The 21,635-nt window shown below is 36.5% G+C and overlaps 1 protein-coding gene across 6 annotated transcripts in view; it reads right to left on the bottom strand.

Moving 5' to 3' along the window:
* LOC134284933 (uncharacterized) overlaps positions 1-21,635 on the bottom strand; it is a 97,172-nt gene that overhangs the window by 30,665 nt on the left and 44,872 nt on the right. For 3 of the 6 annotated variants that reach the window (XM_062844522.1, XM_062844520.1, XM_062844521.1), the window contains one exon: positions 13,077-13,171. The gene's annotated coding sequence lies outside the window, so the exon portion shown is untranslated. Of the gene's footprint in view, positions 1-13,076; positions 13,172-13,238; positions 16,026-21,635 lie in introns of those variants that run through there. The other 3 variants (XM_062844519.1, XM_062844517.1, XM_062844518.1) reach the window with 3 other exon arrangements.

The raw sequence follows: 21,635 nt of genomic DNA, 5'->3' as shown, positions 1-21,635 counted from the left end.
CTCTGCAATGGAATGGCACAAAAAGTGTGGGTATTATGATTCCTTGCCTAATTTGATGTTGTTTAAGCATATTGAGCAACTACTGGCACGATTAATTTCCAAGCAAAACAGGCACCGAGATTACACTAGGAAAATATCTTACCCTTGCTTTGACTAATTTCTACAAAATTCTGACAAAATTAGTTATTTAATCCAAATTTAATCAAACCATTATTAATGCTAATGATTATTCTTGAATATTTATATATTTTAGATTGACGACGCCGCTGCCTTCAAGCTGTGCTTTATTCACCGCTTCCGCCTGAACCAACTTGAATTACAGTATCGGACAATAAAAATGCACCAAAGCCGTTTTCCCATACAAACTAGTCAACTTTGGATTGTCATATCTCAGTTATTTCTCAACCGATTGTTTTCGGCCTTTCTGTGACGAACTACAAAACACTTCAATTTTTGAAAAATATTGAAAAAAATCGGCGATAACTATTGATACAAAAGTTACAGATAGGTTGAATTTTGACAATAAAAATGCACCAAGACAAAAAATGCTATAGCAAAACATGGTCACGTCATATCATTATGGTGTCTTCGGCAAATTTGTTTCTTGTGTGGTGATGAGTAAATTTGCTGAAGAGACCAACATGATTTGACTTCAGCATTTTTTGCTAAAAAATATTTTGTCTTGGTGCATTTTTATTGTCAAAATTCAACCTATCTGTAACTTTTCTATCAATAGTTTTCATTGAATTTTTTCAATAGTTTTCAAAAATTGAAATGTTTTGTAGTTCGTCACAGAAAGGCCGAAAACAATCGGTTGAGAAATAATTGAGATATGGCTATCGAAAGTTGACTAGTTTGTATGGAAAAACGGCTTTGGTGCATTTTTATTGTCCGATACTGTATATATTATATAATAATGATTCTTATAGAATATTATTGTATTGGTGAAATTGAAGGGAAATTGTCATATCATTCAATCATAATATGGAAAAAATGAAAAAATATTCGAAGGCACACGGTGAATGGCGTCTTGACGGTCAATTAAATTTTATAAAAAATACCTACGATACAAATAAAATTTTCCTCTAGGATATACTTTTTCTGATTTTCCTCCTGAATGGCTGATTAAATTGTATTTGATCCTATTTGGACTTAAATTTTGTGTATCCTTAAGGACAAGGTATTTGGAGTACATTGCTCAAAATTTCTAGAGCACCGTTTTTTTGGAACCGTTGAACGGATTTGGATTAAAATGCATCACGCTGTTGACAATCACTGAGCAATTAGCGTTATGCATTTTCATCCGAATCCGTTCAACGGTTCTAAAAAACGGTGGTCTAGAAATTTTGAGCAATGTACTCCAAATACCTTGTCCTTAAAAACCTTGTGGTTTTTCAGCTACACAATTTTTTTCGTCGAAAAAAGATGAAACTAAATTTAATCATCCATTCAGGAGAATTGGCAAGCGTTTACGTCGTTTCCATACGTACATTGCAAGGATTACATCGCATCGTGTACGTCGAATAAACTACATCGCAAGAATTATTTACATCGGATCTGTTTATTACATCAACAGCCGTCGAGTACATCGGGCTGTGTACCTACTTGTATTCTACCGGTCGCTTCAGTATGGCCTCCAAAGTAGCCGTTTTATAAAAATAGTAACTTAAAAATGGTTTTATTGTATGCGCTATTCCTCGTTGCCACTAGCTACTCAGCGACATTCATTTTTTGACAATCAAGTTGATTTTTATATGAAAACGGCTACTTTGTAACAGCTACTTAAGGCGAAACTGGAAGCATTTCCTCATATTTTTGTTTTTTGATTTTTCATTAAATAATGAAGCAATATTTTCAAAATCGGTTTTTGTACAAATGTAGAATATGGATCAAGGTATCTTCTGATTTTTTTTTTGTGGTGGCAAATGTTTTCCATTTTTGCAGAAACAATTATTTTGTGAATATTTGTTCAAAAATGATTTCTGCAAAAACGAAAAATATTTTCCACTACAAAAAAAAAAATCATGTGTACGAAAATCGATTTTGAAAATATTGCTTCGTTATTTAATAAAAAATCAAAAACCAAAAAGTGAGGAAATGCTTCCAGTTTCGCCTTAACCGTAGTGTGGCCAGCAAAAAAAAACACCCGTAGAAGGCCGGCAGGGTACCCGGGTACCCACGAAATGGAAATGATCATATCTCAACGATTTTCCACCGATTTTAAAAGTTTTTGCCTCATTCAACTCAGAAACTCATTATCTATCGAGATCGTATTTGGTTGGACCGGTCCGATCACCATAGGTACCGGAAAATCCGGATTTCCGGATCCGTGTTTTTATACAATACAATATACGGGATTTTCGGTAGGTTAGTAGCAATTTCGGTACCAAGCATCGTAAAATTGCTTTGGCATATTGTATCTGACCGGCCTGGAATCATAAAACGTGTTGACTTTGAAACTGTGATTTCGGAACACGCTTCCGTGAGGCCATGGTTGACCATAAACACTTTAAGGTATCCTAGCCTTAACAATGTGGGTTTCAATATGGTATAAGGACATGCTCCCAAAAATATGGATTTTCCGAAAACCACGGTGATTAGATCGGTCTAACCAAATATTTTCCCGATAGATGATGAGTTTCTGAATTGAATGAGCTAAACATTTCCAAAATCGATGAAAAATTGACGGAGATATGATCATTTCAATTTCGTGGGTACCCGGGTACCCTGCCGGCCTTCCACGTAATAAAAAAATGCAGGAGCCCCTCCCCCTGCCCCTCCTCCCTGTAAAATTTGGTCAACCCCAGTAATATATGTATATTCACGAGTTCTAAGATCTAACAGAGTTCCAACATCCTAGTCTCAATAACCATTAAAATATCGAGATTTGAAATTGAAAAAGGTACCCGGGTACCCTGCCGGCCACATAAGTGTTAAGTAACCGGTAGAATACAAGTAGCCGGTAAATCCACAATAAGTGAAACAATAGTGAAGACGTTAGTAGCAGAGGAATCTTCCATTCAGATATGCTTTCCGGACAGCAGAAGTAAAGTCATCAGATGCAGAAGAATCTCGCCGAGGAGTGTTGTTTTTGTTTTTTTTTGTAAGTGTTAAGTTTTGGCGGAAGTTGATGCGATTCGGAACAATCCGTCATTTAAAGAAGGATCATGCGTCGAAATGTTTGTTAAAGTAAAACCTCCATGAGTCGATATTGAAGGGACCATCGACTCATGGAAATATCGAGTACTGGAACAGAAATCCTTTTGGAGGCATTTTGGAGGGACCATCATAGTAACCCAGAAATTATTTTTTAGTATGGAAAAATTTACCTCCATGAGTCGATATCGAGTCAAGGAACATCGACTCATGGAGGTTCGACTTTAGTTTTTTCTTGTTCTCTGCACTGGTAAGGTAAGGAATTTGGCAAAATATGAAGAGTTTCAGAGGAAGTGCGCGTGTGCGATATCCGCAAAGCAGAATATCAGTAATTGGAATTCCTACAACGCAACGCGTTCGCGCCCGCAAACGGGCTATTTTGTCATTGGCGAGAGGATACCGGGCATTCAATTTGGATATTTCTGGAGCAACATTTGAAAAGGGCATACAAGCATTGGTAAACAATGGCTTCACACGTCGCTCCTGAGCACCCCTCAGCTTATTCACAAAAACTAAGACCGTTATCAGATAGAGCAAACATCGATCTTTCGGATAACGGTGTTCATTTGCGTGGGCGGGCTGCTGTTATGCCCTACGGAGCGTTTTAGAAAAAAGACACAAGACCTCTTGGGCCCTTTTCAAATGTTGCTCCAGATTTATCTTTGATTCAATGTTATTTTTCAAACAAAGCACACTTATATGAAATGTGGCTGGTAGAAATCATACGACTTACTTTTCTTATAATATAGGTTATTAACACTCCCACTGCCATGCCTCCCAAACAGTGGGAACGGTAATTTTAACTTGATATAACTCAGCCGTTTTTCATCCGATTTGCAAAATTTTTGAAGCTATGAATTCTCCCAGCTTTCTAGATGAGTATAAAATTTTCAAATTATGGATTTGACCAAAGTTCTATTTTTGAGTACTCTAAAACTCGGAGCAAGTACCTTAAAAATGCTGTTTTTCTGGAGCCATTCCGAATGTAAATTAGTTTCCACGCTTATTTTAATGTTGAATTGCCCATATTAATAAAGCAAAATTATTGCAAAGATATATATGGAGATACTCATTATTTAAGACTATAAAATCTTCACAAAATTACGTATAATACAGAAAATTTGTATATTCGATTTGAACTTTGTATTCATCGCGACAACCCCTGTGTTTTATTGCTTGAAACCAATCACGTGCACATGAGAAATCTTTTTCCAAACGATTGTGAAAAGTGTGAATCTCAGAAACTACAAAATTTTCAAAAAATCACGTATAATACAGGAAATTAGTATTTTCAGTTAGAACTTTACGTTCATCGCGACAATCCCCATGTTATATTGCAATCACGTGTACATAAGATAACATTTACAGATCAATGGGGATAAGTGTGAATCATAAAAACTACAAAATCTTCACAAAATTACGTACAATACAGAAAATTTGTATATTCGGTTTGAACTATGTATTCATCGCGACAACCCTTGTGATTTATTGCTTGAAAACAATCACGTGTACATAGAAATACTTTTCAACGCGAAAGTGAGAGGTGTGAATCGTAAAAAATGCAAAATCTTCACAAAATTACGTATAATACAGAAAATAAATATATTCGGTTCGAACTTCACATTTGCCGTAACAACCCCCGTGTTTTATTGCTTGAGAACAATCGCATGTGCATAAGAATATTTTTTCAAAACGAATATGAAATGTGTAAATCTTAGGAACTTAAAAAAAACACAAAATTACGTGAAATACTGGAAATTTGTATTTTCAGTTTTACACTTCGCGTCCGTCGCAACAATCCATGTTTCTCTTTGCTTCAAAACAATCACATACATACATAAGAATACATTTCCACAGCGATAGGGAGAAGTATGAATCATGAAAACTGCACAGTTTTCACAATTTTACGTATAATACAGGAAGTTTGTATTTGTGGTTGGAACTCAACATTCATCGCGACAACCCCTGTGTATTTTTTTTTTAAACAATCACATGCGCATGATAAGTATGATTCTTGAAAACTACAAAATCTTCAAAAATTACGTGAAATACAGGGTTTTACTTTCACATGTTTTATCTCTCGCTTCAGCTCTAGCGATTGCTAGCTCGACTTTATTTGTGATAGAAGACGTAAATTAGTGTCAAACGGGCCGCTCCTTTTATGTGCATTCAAGTGAACTTAAATTTACATGATTTTTTCTGAGAGTGTACACTTGCATTTTGACGACGATGATTCACGATACACTGAAAATTTTCAATGTTGAAAATTGTTTCTTCGTTCTTTAGATAAAATCATAAGATAATATTCTTGAATTGGCAATTCCCCGCATGAAAGAACGAAATTCCCTTCTATGGGGGAATTCCCCCCTGGTTGAAAACCACTGGTATAATGCAAGATAAATGTATTTTAAGTTCGAGCTCAGCATTGATTGTGACAACCTTATTGCTTTTTTGCATGAAAATAATCAAGTATATAAGAATACATTCTCAGAATGATTGTGAGAATGAGGAACTATTAGAACTACAATATCTTCACAAAATTACATAGAATACAGATTTTGTTTTATTTTTGGTGAAAACACAACGTTCGTAGCGGCATCCTCTTTGTATAATTATTTTGATATAACCTTCGGTTGAATTGTTCCGAGTACATCCTTGCTGGAATCTCTCTAAAGGTGGTATTATATACCCAAATACTGCATGCACTAATGTCAGAGCATAATCCTACAGAAATGTCAATGAACGTATTTCCAGAAGGATCCTTAGAAGAATTTAAAAAATCCTAGAGTTTATTCAAAGAAAAAAGTTTGGAAGAATTTGAGAAGAATTTCCTGGAGGAATTCCTGGTGCATTTTTGAGAGAAATTTCGGGATGAATTCATGGGAGAATTCCGAAAGAGTCTTTCCTGGGTGAATCCCTGAAGGATTCCCTGGAGAAATGTATGAAAGCACTTTTAGCATGTAAGTATCTAGATGTTTATAGGAAGTCACTGTGACTTCTGCATAATCTAAAACCTGCCCTGCCGTGACTTTTTTTGTGGCATGTGCGTTGCTTGGAAGAATCCCTGGAGTACTAATAGTCTCGCTTATTGAAAGAATTACTAATGGAATCGCTGAGTAAAATTCTGAAGAAACTGCTGGAGGGATTACTGAAAGAATCCTTGCATAATTTCCTGGTTCTTGTATGCATCTTTATTAAATTATCTTCCTAATCTAATTAATTAAATTATCTTCCTAATCTATTTAAAAAAATATCAAATAATCCTGGAGAAATTCGTGGGTACATCCCTGCAAAAGATGACTGAAGAATTTCTGAAATTTCTGAAGGAACTTCTTACTACATTTTTGAAAAGAAACTGAGAGGAATTTCTGAAGATATCCCTTGTAGAATTCCACGAGCAATCCCTGGAAGACTTCCAGGAAAAATGCCGTAAGAATTTCAGAAGGAATCCCTGGAGTATTATCTAAAACTACATCAAGAGGAATTATTGGATAAACTCTGGGAGGAGTCCTTCGAGAAATTTGTGAAGAAATCTCTTGAGGAATTCCTAGAAGAAATCCTATATAAATTTCAAGAGGGTTCCTTGGAGTAATTTCTTAGAAAAAAAATCCTGAAGGAATTATGGGAGGGATCCCTAGAAAAGTTTTTGAAGAAATCTCTTAAGGAATTCCTAGAGAAAGTCTTGGAGGAATTACTGAAGGAACCTCTGAAGAAATTCTTGGAGTAATCCGTGAAGGAATTCCTGGAGGAATGTCTGAAGCAATTCCTGAAAAAATCTCTACAGAGAATCCTGAAGCAACTTTTAAATGAATTCCTGACGTAACCCCCTGAGGAATTCTTGGATGAAACCCAGTAGCAATTCCTAGATAAATACCTGATGGAGCTCTTGGAGCAACTCATGGTGAAATATCCAGTGGAATTCAGGAAGGAATTTCTGGAGAAATTTCTAGAAAAATCCCTTGAGAAATTTCAGAAGGATTTCCTGGAAGAATCCTTAGAGGAATTTCTGAAGGGTTTCCTGGAAGAATTTTTGAAGAATTTCCCGGAAGAATCTCTGGAAAAATCTGAAATCTGCAAGATGTCCAGGAGCATTTCCTGGACGAATTCCTGAAGAAATTCCTGGAGTTATTCCAGGAGGAGTTCCTAGAGAAATTCCATGATAAAATCCTGAAGGAATGCCTGGAGGAATTCCTAGAAGTATTCCTGTGAGAAGTGTTGGGGGAATCCTTGAAGGAATTCCTGGATGAATCTCTAGAGAAATTCTTGAAAGAATTACTGGATGAATTTTTGGAGATATGTATCTCTAAAGGAAATCTGGAAAATTTATTTTTTCTGAAAAAATCCCTTGAGAAATTCCTGAAGGATTTTCTAGAGGAACTTCAGAAGGAATTCCTGGAGAAATTTTCGAAGGAATTACTGAACTTATGCCTAGTGGAATCCTTAGAGAAATTTGTGAGAAATCCCAGGAGGAATTTCTGAAGCAACTCCTAGAGGAATTTCTAGAGGAATTCCTGAAAGTATCCCTGGAAAAAATCCTGGAAGGATTTCTGAAGAAATCCCTAGAAGATTCTTAGAGGAATTTCTGAACGATTTCCTGGATGAATCTTTGAAGTATTTCTTGGAGGAATCTTCGAAGGATTTCCTGGAGGAATTCTTGAGAAGCGCCCTGGAGGAATTCATGGAGAAATCCCAGGAGGAATCATTGAAACAATTTTTGAAACAATATTTGGAGTAATTCCTGGAGAAATGCCTGAAGGAATTCCTAAAAAATCCTTAAGGTATTCCTGGAGAATTTCCTGCAAGAATTTTTGAAGAATTTCCTTAAGGATTTTCTGGAGAAATTCCTGGAGAAATTGCTGACATAATTTCTGAGGAATGTCCAGAAGCAATTTTTGTATCAATTCCTGAAGAAATTCTTGGGGCCTTTCCTGGAGATTTTCCTGCAGGAGTTCCTGAAGCAATTCCTAGACTAAATCCTAGAGAAATTTCTGGAGATATTTCTGTGAGAATTTCTGGAGGAATATCTGGAAGATTACCTGGAGGAATCCCCTAGAGGAATCATTGAAATAGTTATTGGATGAATTTCTGGAGGAATCTCTAAAGGAACTCAGGGAGATTTTTTTGTAAAAATTTGTAAAAATCTTGAAAAGTTCCTGGAGGAATTTCTGGAGGAATTCATGAAGAAATCCTCAAGGGAATTTTTGTAAAATCCCTTCAGGAATCCTTAGAGAAATTCGTGCAGAAATCCCCGAAGAAGTTTCTGGAAGAATTCTCTTTGCAGAATTCCTGAAGGAATCGCTGCAGCAATTACTGGAGGAAAATCAGTAAGAATTCCTGAAGGAATCTCTGGAAAAATTTCAAAGGGTCTTCCTAGAGATAATCCTTGAAGAATTTTTGAAGGGATCCCTGAAGGATTTCATAGAGAAATTCTTGAACGAATTTATGACAGAATTTATGGAGGAATTTCTAGATCAATTCCTGGTGAATTTTCTGGAGAATTTTCATATATTTGAGGAATGCCTGCATGAATTCCTGGAGGAATATCAGGAGTTATCCCTGAAGGAATCGCTGAAAAGAACCCTGGAAAATTTTCTTCATGAATCCAAGTTGGAATCCCTGGAAAATCCCTGAATAAATTCCTAGAAGAATGCCGAGGAGATTTCGTAGCGGAATTCTTGGAGGAACCCTTGAATAAATTCCTGGAGAAATCTTTGGAGGAATTCCTGTAGGAGTATCTGGAAAAACCCTTGGAGGAATCCTCTGAATAATTACTGGAAAAAATCCTGTAGGAATTCCTAGGGAAATTCCTAATGGAATTCTTGGAGGAATCCCCATAGCAGTTCCTGAAGAAAACTCTAGAGGAATTCCTGAAGAATCCCAAGGAATTCCCAAAAGAATCCCTAAACAGTTCCTGAAGGAAGTACTGAATTTTTACCTGGAGGAGTTCCTTAAAGAATTCAAGGAGAAATTCCTGAAGGAATCCCAAGAAAAGTTATTGGGGGAATTTTTAAAATAAGTTGTTCCAGAAAGAATCACCGAAGGAATTCCCGAGTGAAGCCTCGGAGAAATTCCTGGAGGAGTTTCTGGAAGATACCCTAAAGAAAAGCGTGTAGGGATTTCCTGAGGAATCTCTGGAGAAACTCCTGGAGGCATCTATACAAGAATTCCTGGAAGCATTTCTGAAGGAATTCCTAGAGGAATATGATAAAAAAATTCGAGGCATTTCAGTAGGATTCTTTGGGGGAGTTTTTAGAGGAATCCCTGAAACAATCCCCAAAGAAATCACTGGAAGAATTCTTAGAGGAATTCCTGAACAAATTCGTGGAGAAATCCCATGATAAGTTCCTGAATAAATCACAGATGGAATTCATGGAGAAATCCTGAAGTAATTCTGGAAAGAGTGGATGAAATTTTGGATGAATCCCTGTTGCAGTTCCTGAAGGAATCCCTGCAGGCGTTCCTGTAGAAACCCCAGGATGAATCCTGGAAGCAAATCCAACAGACAGTCCTAAGGAAATCCATTAAAAGTTCCTGGAGAAAGTACTGGATTAATTCCTGGAGTAATTCCTGAAAGAATTCCAAAAGGAAGTCCTGAAGAAATTCTTAAAAGAGTTCCTGGGAAATTCTTGGAGGAATTTTTAAAATTATTCCTGCAGTTGTTCCTGAAATAAACACAGAAGAAATAATCTCAGGATGAATTCCTGAAGAAATTCAATGAGGAATCTCATAAGCAATCCCATGAGGAATTATTTTTTTATCTGTTTTAACGAGATTCTTAGCCCTTGGCTAGTTCATCTCGGGACCCACGCTTTACTTCCCTTCCGAAGGAAGAACTCACATTGTGTGTGTTTTTTCGGGAGTGGGATTTGATCCTAGATCCTCGGGGTGAAATGCCTGTGCTTTAACTAATCATCACACCAGGTCCAAGGAATTACTTAGGAAATCCCAGGAAAGTTTTTTCAACAATTCTTGAATCAATTTCTGTAGGAATGCCTAGAATAAAAAAAAATGTAGGAATCCATGTTTCCAGTGATATGTAAATTTATTCTTATATACACGTGATTGCTTTGAAACAATATAACACAAGGATTGTCACGATGAATGTAAAGTTCGAACCGAATATACAACATTTCTGTATAGTACGTAATTTTGTGAAGATTTTGTAGTTTTGATGATTCACACTTCTCACAAATGCTTTGAAAAAGTTTTCCTATGTGCACGTGATTATTTTCAAGCAATAAAACACAAGTATTGTCGCGATGAACGTAAAGTTCGAACTGAAAATACGAATTACCTGTATTATACGTGATTTTGTGAAAATTTTGTAGTTACTAAAACACACACTTTTCACAATCGATTGGAAGAAGTTTTCTAATGTACACGTGATTGTTTTCAAGCAATAAACACAAGGGTTGTCGAGATGGACGTGAAGTTCAAACTAAAAAGACAAATTTCCTGTAATATACGTGATTTTGTGAAAATGTTGTAGTTCCTAAAATACACACTTTTCACAATCATTCGGAAAAAGTGTTGTCATCTACACGTGATTGTTTTCAAGCAATAAAACACAGAGGTTGTCACGATGAATGTAAAGTTCAAACCGAATATACAAATTTTCTGTATTATACGTAATTTTGTGAAGATTTTGTAATTTTATGATTCACACTTGTCCCCATTTATCTGTAGATGTATTCTTATGTTCACGCGATTATTTTCAAGCAATATAACATGGGGATGGGCCCATATAGCCGAGGCGGTAAACGCACGGGTATTCAGCATGACCATGCTGAGGGTGACGGGTTCGATTCCCGGTCGGTCCAGAATCTTTTCGTAAAGGAAATTTCCTTGACTTCCTTGGGCATAGAGTATCTTCGTGCCTGCCACACGCACAGTTCGAAAAAAAACCTGTAAAATTATGACGGATCGAATGTAACAAAAGGACCCCGTCATATATGATGGAAATTTTTGCGCGATCTTAAAATTACATTGCGGATATCTGCTAGAAAATATAAAGAAAAATTGAGATCCGAGCGAGAATTGAACTCAGATCCTTGGAGTGTGGGTAGCACGCCCCAGCTCTCTCGGCTATCTCAGCTTGTTGAGCAGCAGACAGTCAAAGTTAAACTGCTTCTACCATAATGCACGCATTCCCGACATGCTCCGACTGCTGCAAAGAGTACTGAGAGAGACAACGGGGAAACCGTCACAACTGCGAGCAGTCGTTCTCTAGCTGACGACGGAGAGTGGCTGGCATGGTTTATAGCAGATGCATGTAAATTTAAAGCGAATATGCTTTAAAATCTGTAAACAAGCCGTCTGACCAGCAGCGGACTGCTCGGCTGACGTTGGATGTTGGCGATTTACATTTTTCTGTCGCAAATTTCAGTTGATCTTCAATATACGTGCTGTTTAACTTTCATATTTTTTTGCTGTGTAGATTATATTTCCAATAAAACACCAATTTTTCTTAAATTTCAACATCGTTTCAAAATTCAAGATGCTAATTATAGTTCATTTAAATGCCCTCTGATTGTCTTGAAAGAAAGTAACAACATAGGAGGCAATTCATTGAAAAAGTAATGGGATGTTCAATTAGACCAATGTACTAAAAAAAATCATAAAATTATTGCTATAACTTTTTCTCTTGTTAATAATTTCAAGTTTATCGAACGTTTTTTAGAGCTCATTATATTAGTCATAAATGGACAAAATTTCATTGCATTCGGTTTACTGAATCCGGAGATATAACAGCTCAAAGTTGGCTATCGGATAATTCTATCTTTTTCTAAAATGCTTATAACTTCGTGCAGAATAACCCGATCTTTTCCAAATTTTGTCCACTGATACACAACTAGTTGATCAACTTACAGTGAAAATTTGAGAATATTTGATGCACATTTCGGAAAGTTATTGCTAATTGGACATTTTTTGGAAAGTGAAAATTTTGCCTGTCCTGATAATTTTTTCTATCCCCTGTATGACCTTGAAACGACTACTTTCCAGGGAATATCATAGCATAAAATTTAATCATTCTTTACTGATACAAACTAGAAGATGGACAGAAGTAACAAAAATCCCCCTCATTAGCTATGGAAATCGGATGGTTAGTTCGAGTTTTGGTTTGAGCAGTCCGAAACCAGTTTTTTTGTCTTCTTAGCATATGCCAAAGAAATGAGTGGGAATGGGCAGGAAAAATGAGTCATCTTTTTATACATCTGTGTTTAATTTTTAAACTCGGTAAGCAGTTGATCATTTTTGGTGTAGAATCATGCCCTGAGTTCGGAAGCGCGAAGAAAAAAAATGACAGTAGAGCGGAATTTTTTTCGACTTTTCATACGAGGTTGATGATTTGAAATCGATTTTTCTTCTATTTTTAAGCAACGTCGCTCACTTCACACATCTCATTCTCCGTAATCAATGCTCCGATTGAGCTGATTTTTTTTACTGTAACTCGCCTACATATGATATGTCAAAAACACGTTGGGAAAGAATTCTTAGATTGTTTTTTTTTATTGAAAAAAAATATACATTTCTTCAAATGTTTTTGCGAGTTTTGCTAAAATTTAAGGAGATCGTCCCTAAAACTCACCAATAACTTGAATTTCATCAATCTGACGCAAAACCTGCATTCAGATGATCGAATGGTATTGTATTCAGCTTTCAATTTTTGAAAAAAGTTTTAAAATTAGTTGAACAAAAAGCAAGATATTTGAATTTTAGTAAATTTCATATTTTAAAAAGTTGTAAAACTCGATATTGATCTACTGCTCTACTTAAAAAATTTTGAGGCACGGTTTCGAAATCAGCACTAAATTGTACTTCAAAAATTATGGTCGATGACAAAAGTTCACGACTTTCGTTTTATTTTGTAAACTTGTGTAATCATTACAATACATGAAATTATAACAAGGAATACTTACGTTTAGTGTGTATCTCCTGTTCTGTTATAAGTGACGCGATGAAAATAACAAGACCTCCGCTTTGCCGTGGCCAAATAGTTCCACTGAATAAAGACCTAAGAAATGAAAGAAGAAAAAGACAAATCAGTTCTATTCTGGGAGTTCTATTCTTTACATCAGTACATTCTGAGCATTAACTTGTAATGCAAATTAAACATTAACCAAAATGGTCACCTTCTTTTCCACTTGAATTCTCACATTTATTTGCAACAAAAACCAAAAATTGTTTTCACTGACGTAGGCTGATTGGTACTTATATGTAAAACTGGAATATCTCACCGATAAACTTAATAGAGCCCAAATCACAATCGACTTAATCCACCAATCTGTTTTGTCTTCTGCCACGCACCAAACGACCGTACTTCGCAACAGTTTTCACAGATCTGATACAATCACGCGCCACGCAAAACATGATTGCCGAATATATTTGGCTATAAAATACACGCTCAAATATGTTTCCCCAAAAATATCAGTTTTGAAAGAGAATGAAACTCAACAACAAACGCTTAAACGAAATGTGCGTGTATGGAGGTGATGGCAAGAAATTTTAGTAAAATTGCACTCTTTAGTTGGCTTGCCATTAGGTATTACATTTTTTGATTTTGCAAATTGAAATTTCTCAAAATATAGCAATCTAGTATCGAAACTGAAGTTGCGATTTGTGAAATCCCATTTTCTACTTCAGTGATTGAACCGTTTTAGATGATTTACTTTCAATAAAAACCAGGAATTTTATTTTATTGAAAAAATATGATATGTTTCTATATCTCCCACAAATTTATTTTTAAACTCAGTTTCTTTACACCGAAAACTTTTAGAGTTTATTCAAGATCAATCAAAAAATGAGGATTTTCGTAATATTGAGTAAATTTCATAATGCTGTTCCGATAAACTTTGTGCGAATGCTTTTCAGTTGTATCATCCCTAGAAATTAAATCTTCCACAAGCAATCCAAACTACAGGTGAACAACAGTAACAAAAATCCCCCTCAGAAGTTATGGGTGGCCATTTCGAGTTTTGGTTCACGTTGTCTAAACCTGTTTTTCTCCATCGAGCGCATTCGCAAAGAGTGATGCAAAGAAGCAGGCAAACAGAGGCTTCTTTTTATACCTCCGGATTTAACAAAGATAATGACATCATTTTTCATTTAGAAATACCTAAGAAATTATAAGGTCTGCGCTTTGCCGTGGCCAATGAGTTCAACTTTAGAAAAATCAAAGAAATGAAAAAAAAAACATTACCCTATTATTTCATCTCTCTGGGATTCCCGGATAAAAACGAACAATTAAGGCTATGGGAGAAACAATTGAAAAACAACAGATTCTTATGTTAACATTGCTTCTATTGTGAATGTATTATACAGTATTTTTCAAATTTGATTCTTTATAATGGTAAGAATAGGTTTACATAAGATTCCATTGTTACATAGCCAAGTAATATATTAACATTTGAATTCATTGTTACTTTTGGATTCAGCGTTCAAACCATTAGATTACAATAGATTGTATCCAAGGTGTCTCACAATTCAAATCTTCAAATGAATTTGTTACCAAAGGTCAAGTTCCAACACAATAAACATGATTTGACGAAAAAATGGAAGTCTATGGTGTAGTTCCAAAAAAAATCTTTATTGTAGGTCCTCAATATCTGATAATTTTCTCGAGTTCTATTTCAGCACAACTTCCACGCTATCGTTATATTCTGATCCGTATAGATTCAGTACAGCTCTAAACAAGTGGGAGAGATTATAACCACTCAAAAAGAATAGAAAAAGGACTTATAAATTGGGGCAGAAATATAACCCGACAAACGCCTAAAAGTATGCAATGCGTGATTCTTGTAATTTCATTAATTTTGACGGTAGAGTTCAACATTTCTCATTTATTTTTAAACAAACCAAATAAAGAGAGCTCACTATTTGTAGGATAATCTAACTTTAAAATACTGTAGAAGTTACATTTACACTGATAATAATTTCTAATAAAGTGATTGAGTTTTTCCTTCAGCACCCCACAAACTCTCTTTACGTACTCACCATAGGTACACACTAAGATTCAGATGCTCCAGCTCAGTAATTTTTTCACTGAATTCAGTAATTTTTCCATCTTTTTACTGAGTTTTCAACAGCAGATTTATCTCGGTACACTCGGTAATCGTATTTACCGTTCACCAGTAACGATATTTACCGTGTTTCAGTAATTTTTGACAGTTTCTTAGCTGAGCTCAGTAACACATTTACAGAATATCCGCAAAATAAACAACCGAGCGTACCGAGTTAAATCTGCTGTTGAGAACTCAGTAAAAAGATGGGAAAAATACCGAGCTGAGCTTAGTGTGTAAACTTTTCAGAAATTTTGCATGTTTTAAAAACAAAATCGTGGTAGGTACTGTTCCTTTTAATTTGTATCCTTTGACAGATACGTATTTCGACCTCAACTATACCACAGAGAACAGACATCCAAGTCCAATCTGAATTTTGTGTAAGGAATATTTCATCGGCAACACAAGTGGCAATAGTGTGGCGCTGCAATCGCTTAATTTCCCATACTAATTTTATTCACCACTTGAAATGTTTCAATCCACCACTGACTGTGGCAATATGGTGCTTGGCGGCGTGGGTATTATGATTCCTTGACTAATTTGATGCTGTTTGAGCAAAACTTTGGGCAACAGTGTTGTTTTCTCCATTTCTTGCAACATAAACAACACAGTTATCCAAAGTTTTGCTCAAACAACATCAAATTAGGCAATCAAAATACCCACGCTTTTTGCACCATTTCATTGCACAAACGGAGAATTGACCTTAGCACCATACCAAAATTCAGCTCATTACTACAAATCTAGTACTACACCGAACGTGTCCCATTGTTGATTCAGTATTATCATGAATTTATTTAGTTAAATAAATGAATGAATTCTCAGTTTCAGCACAGAGAACAGACGAACATGCTCGAACAAAATTGCTTGAAAATCTTGTGTAAAGAAAAAACAAGCTCAGTAGCGACATCGACGGTGACTTTCCCACTCAAAAACTAGTTTCGACACCATGATGGCGCATTCTGAAGAAATATTTCACTAGCGCACCTTTAAATTTTCCTGCTCAGATTCTGAGCTGTATTTGCTTAAATAACAAGATGTTTATGATTATTTCACTAATCCAGCAACAAAATTTGAGCAACCCATTGATAATAAGTTTCATTATTTCCAATAAGAAACAAGTTGAACAAGAATTCAATTAATGTTTCCAAGTAAAACCAACACATTCTCTTGGTGGAACTATACTAGGGTGCACACTTGGTGACACTAGCGCCAAAAGATAAAACAACGGCAAATTTGTACCCCGATTCGAAATTTGACAGCGCCGCGTAATGGCCACATTCCCAGTTATTTCAAAACAACCACAGAGAACAGACATCCAGGCTAGAACAAATTTCATTCGGAAAGTTGTGTAAGGATTTGAATCTTTACTTGAGTAAGGTTGCAAACCAATACACGATGACAACACTAACGCCACCAAACACCATATTGCCACAGTCAGTGGTGAATTGAAACATTTCAAGTGGTGAATTAAATTAGTATGGGAAATTAATCGATTGCAGCGCCACGCTATTGCCACTTGTGTTGCCGATTTCAATTGGCCGTTAAATTCCTTACACAGTTTCGGAAATGGACTTGGATGTCTGTTCTCTGTGAAACAACCGTTGCAATGCTTTACACAACTGCACTACATGAGCTTGGACGTCTGTTCTCTGTGGTTTCAGTTTCTACAATGAGCTGTAGGTGATTGAATTTAGATATGACGAAATGAAGTTTTCAGCACTGAACTTGCCACACAATGTACAAATTCATGCAATGGAGGCTGTTGCGAACGCTGGCAGCACTGGGAATTTGAACGGTGAACCGTTCTGCGATACCTTCCGATCTTATCCTACGCGCAGCGAATGACATCGACCTTGCGTAGTCTATGTGCGTAACGATTGTCAGGGTGCAGCATAGGTTGTCAAAATGAGGAGATGGCAAAACTATAGAGAAATATGAAAGTCATCGTCGTAAGAATCTCTGTCAAAGTGAATTTCTAAATTAGGCAAAACATATTTCTAGAAGTATTATTCCACGTTTGAAGCAGAAGTCGGATTTGCTTTTCACACCGATTTGAGTTCCTGGCAGAAAGTTTGAAATGAATTAGATTTGATTAAGCTTGTAAACAACATCAAATTGGTTCAGGCACAGAGAACAGACATCCAAGTCCGGTTCCGAAACTGTGTAAGGGATTTAACGGCCATTTGAAATCGGCAACACAAGTGGCAATAGCGTGGCGCTGCAATCGGTTAATTTCCCATACTAATTTAATTCACCACTTGAAATGTTTCAATTCACCACTGACTGTGGCAATATGGTGTTTGGTGGCGTTAGTGTTGTCATCGTGTATTGGTTTGCAACCTTACTCAAGTAAAGATTCAAATCCTTACACAACTTTCTGAATGAAATTTGTTCTAGCCTGGATGTCTGTTCTCTGTGGTTCAGGTATATATCCGCATCTTCAAGTCAGGCGAAGGCTGAGTTGGCACTTTCGGAAGTATGTAAGTTGATGCAGTTATATTATTAAATCACAAATAAATGTATTCTCTTCTATGATTACTAGGCTAACACTCGCCAATAGCGCCAACGGTACAGATCTAGGTTATTCAATTTAGTTCAAGGTGAAAAGAAGGGCGACAAAATTGTAAGTACAATGAGTTTTGTATCTAAACCCTTATTAATAAAGCTCCATTTAGCTTTAAGATACACGGCACATCCAAACCAAGTGCGTTTTCTATAAAGAGGTCCGAATTCGAAATCCAACAGAGGCAAAGAAAAGCCCTTCAATTAATAACTGTGGAAGTGATCCAAGAACACTAAGTTGAAGAGAGGCAGGCCAAGTTCCAATGCGAACGTCGTGCCACAAAGAAGAAGAAGAAGAAGAAGAAGACCAATAAAAACATGAAGAATGCATTATATAACGTGACGTTCATGAAATACTAATGAAAGTTTTTTTTTAACTTTTGGGGTAATTTCATAGTACTGTTCCAAAGAACTTTGTACGATTACTCTTCAGGGTGTATCACCCTTCAAAATAAAATCATTCGTTATCAATACAAAGTACAGATGAGCAGCAGTTACAAAAATCCCCTTCATAAGTTTTGGAAATTCGGTGACCATTTCGAGTTTTGGTTCACGTTGTCTAAACCTGTTTTTTTTTTCTCTCGACACATCCGAGAGAAGGCAGGAAAACAGAGGCTACTTTTTATTTCTCTGGAATAAAAAAAAATGATGAAGTTGTGTGCGATGAAGATACCCCCCTGGCTATGCTTTTCCGTGGCCAATGAGTTCCACTTTGGGGAAATCTAAAGAAATGAAGAAAAACATGAACCAATGAATTAACTGTGGCTCTTTGGCTAATTTACTTAAATAATGGTTTTTGTAGTGAATCACTGGAATCACTCTTGGAGATCGAAGTGTGCTGTGAAAAAGTGAAGACGTGAAATGTTGCTGCTCTGTCATTTTCTGCGGAAAAATCTTGGTTTTTTCCAAAGTGTTAAAAAAGTGTTTGAATTGGCTGTAGGGGAGCTGGTTTTCAAGACACCTTTCAAGCTGCTGTGGTAGCGGATTATTTGAAACACAACACAACGCTCAGAAAGCCGCCCCAAGGTTTGCTGACTTCACAAGTTTCAAGGTTTCGCGGCGAGTTGTCAAGAATTTCCGGACAACATTTGCTGAAGCCAGTAAGCATCGCCAGGAGTGCAATTACCGAATGATACCCATCATGGACCTTATGCACAAAAGGGTTTTCCTGCTTTTAGATTGCGCAGATACCGGTGAGTTAGTTCCGGTTGCATTATTCTATATTTGAGTCTTACCTATGCTGCCCCCACTCGCATAACAGTCCCATTTGCAAAAAGTAGGATTTGAGAAAACGGCATTTGAAGTTTGAAAACTTGTTTCCATATAAAACTTTGAAAAATCGCCAAAATTTGAAAAATATTTCGATCATCTCGAAACTTTCACAGATTGCTTTGCACACACGCAGAAAAATATTGCTTAGTAGAACCTAAAAATCCGATGTTTTGAATCAACCTTTTTAGTGTACTTTGAATTAATTCACCCATATTTTTGCTTCAATGCAGCTTTATTGTTAAAACAACAAAATTTCGAATAGAATAAAACATTGCATCTCCGATCGAATTTCAACTGATTAAATTTGTTGTTTCAATAATGCAGTTTGGATAGATTCAACAATGTTGAATAGTTTAACTACAACTGTCATCAATTTGTTTACAAGACAAGTCAATATTAATCATGTGAAACGAAGTTCGGGGCTTCTTGGAGTTTATTATTTTAGATATTATGATTTAAAGTGAAACTTTTATCAAAATATCAGAACTTTTTAGGGTAAGTGTATTATGCTTTTCTAATGAAGTATAATTAATGTAAATGAATATTTTAGAAAAACATTTACGCATCAATAAAAGCTGGTGAAACTACATCTCTGCTATTCTGGGTGGAACGAATCAATTTTAGCATCATGACTGAAGCAGCAGGTAATTCGTGAACATCTAATGGGAATGTACAAAATCTTAACTTTATTGTTTTTATCTAGGTTGCTTCCAATCCAGAATAAATCGAAATGGTAAACATCGAATACACTTATTCCTCGTCAAGTTTGTTGGAACGGATCTCATCGCCTTCAAAATTACGTGTGACATATTAGCGAATAAGAAAATAAATCGTAAACATGAAAGATTTAATGCGTTGATTCAATAAATAAAGCAATAATAAATCTCAAATTCAACAACAGAATTTTTTTTGTTACAAAATTCCTACACCATTCACATCAATATATGATTTTTGTTGATTTGAAAAAAGTCATTTTTAGTTTCAACAATATTTCCTATTCGTCTTTGACAGATGTCTTTTTCATGCATTTTTAGAAACAACAAAATTAGTTTTTGGAATGAATGAACGCATTTGTAGAAATAAAAAATATTGCTGGTAAGCCCTGAGTCTACAATAATATTTGTTGATTCTATGCGGAATTCTTTAGACTTTACAATATTTTTTTCTGCGTGCATGTATATATAACTGTAAAAAATATTACAATCACTACAAAGTTGTTCAATTTTGTGTTACGTAACACCAGAATCCATGATGGGACTGTTATGCGGGTACTTTTGATATGGTGCAAAGACCTAAATATTCCCACGCCTTCCGATATTCAAAGTCAATTCAACTGAAACAAAAATGCATTTTCACCCCACATTCCCAACAGCTGCCCGGGGGATTTTAGATTCAATTTTCATCGTAGGGTCTACCTACCTCACGCGCGGCATATTGGAAGCAACGAAAATCGCACCATTCGTTACTGACCTAGTTTTTATAACCCATCATCGTCCGGTGGTGGCCGGGTGCGATCGTGTTGCACCGCGTTAGGTCCGGTCGGTGTGATGCAATTTCAATTACGCTTGGGACAACGATGGGTAATAAACCCGAAAGAATGATATAGAACCGCGACATCATATTGATCGCGCTGGAACAAAGATTGTTTATTTTTGTTTCGAAATCAAGGCGCCGAATTGGCCGGGTAAGGTTCTGAACTCAGGTGAACCTTAGCTGGAATGTTCTGAAATTGAGACACCGTATTGGCGGCATACGGCGCCGGACTTGTTTTGCACTCGATTTGTTTTGACTTCGAGTAAACTGAAAGAAAAGAATGTGGGGGTATAATTTCAACCAACATCCGCGGCCGGGGGCCGGCTAGGGTTCACTGTGCCCAAGTAAGGTACACTTCAATAACAAAGCGGGTGCTTTGTTTTGGAGAATTTGGTGCCAAATTCCAAAGACGATGAGGATGATGATGATGGGGAGAATGATAATGACGTCGATGGTTGGTTCAATTCTTTCACACACCCAAGCCTTGTATACGCTCAAGTGAGGCGGGGCTAGAAGATGTAGGCCTTGGTGTAAAGATTCTCAGTAGGTTTTGTGCGAACACGCCCAAGTCAGGCGTGGTTAGGAGATTTAAGTTTTTCGTTGGTATTAATATTCTTGGTAGGGCTTGGGATACGCCCAAGATAGAAGAGTCGTGATGTTTTCAAGAAGAGAAGGATTTTAATCACGATGAGGACAAGTAGGATAGGTAGAGGTCTAGGTTTTGGACTTATTAGTATTTTCATTTGGTAGGGTTTTGGATACGCCCAAGTTGGTTCGGGCATTGTTAGGAATTATCATGACATCTTCGGCAAGACGAGAATGATCGTAGGAATTTTAGACACGCCCAAGCTGGTTCGGGTATTGCTAGGAAATTTAGGCTATAAATACGGAGGCTTTGGCTTCAGTCGGGGCAGTCAGTGAAGACAGTTCGTAGAGAACAGTCAGTTGTCGAGAGTTCGGTGACAACGTTAACGCAGGCAGCACATCGGATAAGTCTTGAGCTCCCATGTGGGACACCTCTAGATACTGTCCAAATAAAAGCTGTAGGTAGGA

Source organism: Aedes albopictus, chromosome 1 (assembly GCF_035046485.1).
Source record: "Aedes albopictus strain Foshan chromosome 1, AalbF5, whole genome shotgun sequence".
NCBI classification, from domain to species: Eukaryota; Metazoa; Arthropoda; class Insecta; order Diptera; family Culicidae; genus Aedes; species Aedes albopictus.
The sequence above is the reverse complement of the archived record's forward strand: the minus strand, read 5'-3'. Positions and strand labels throughout refer to the sequence as shown.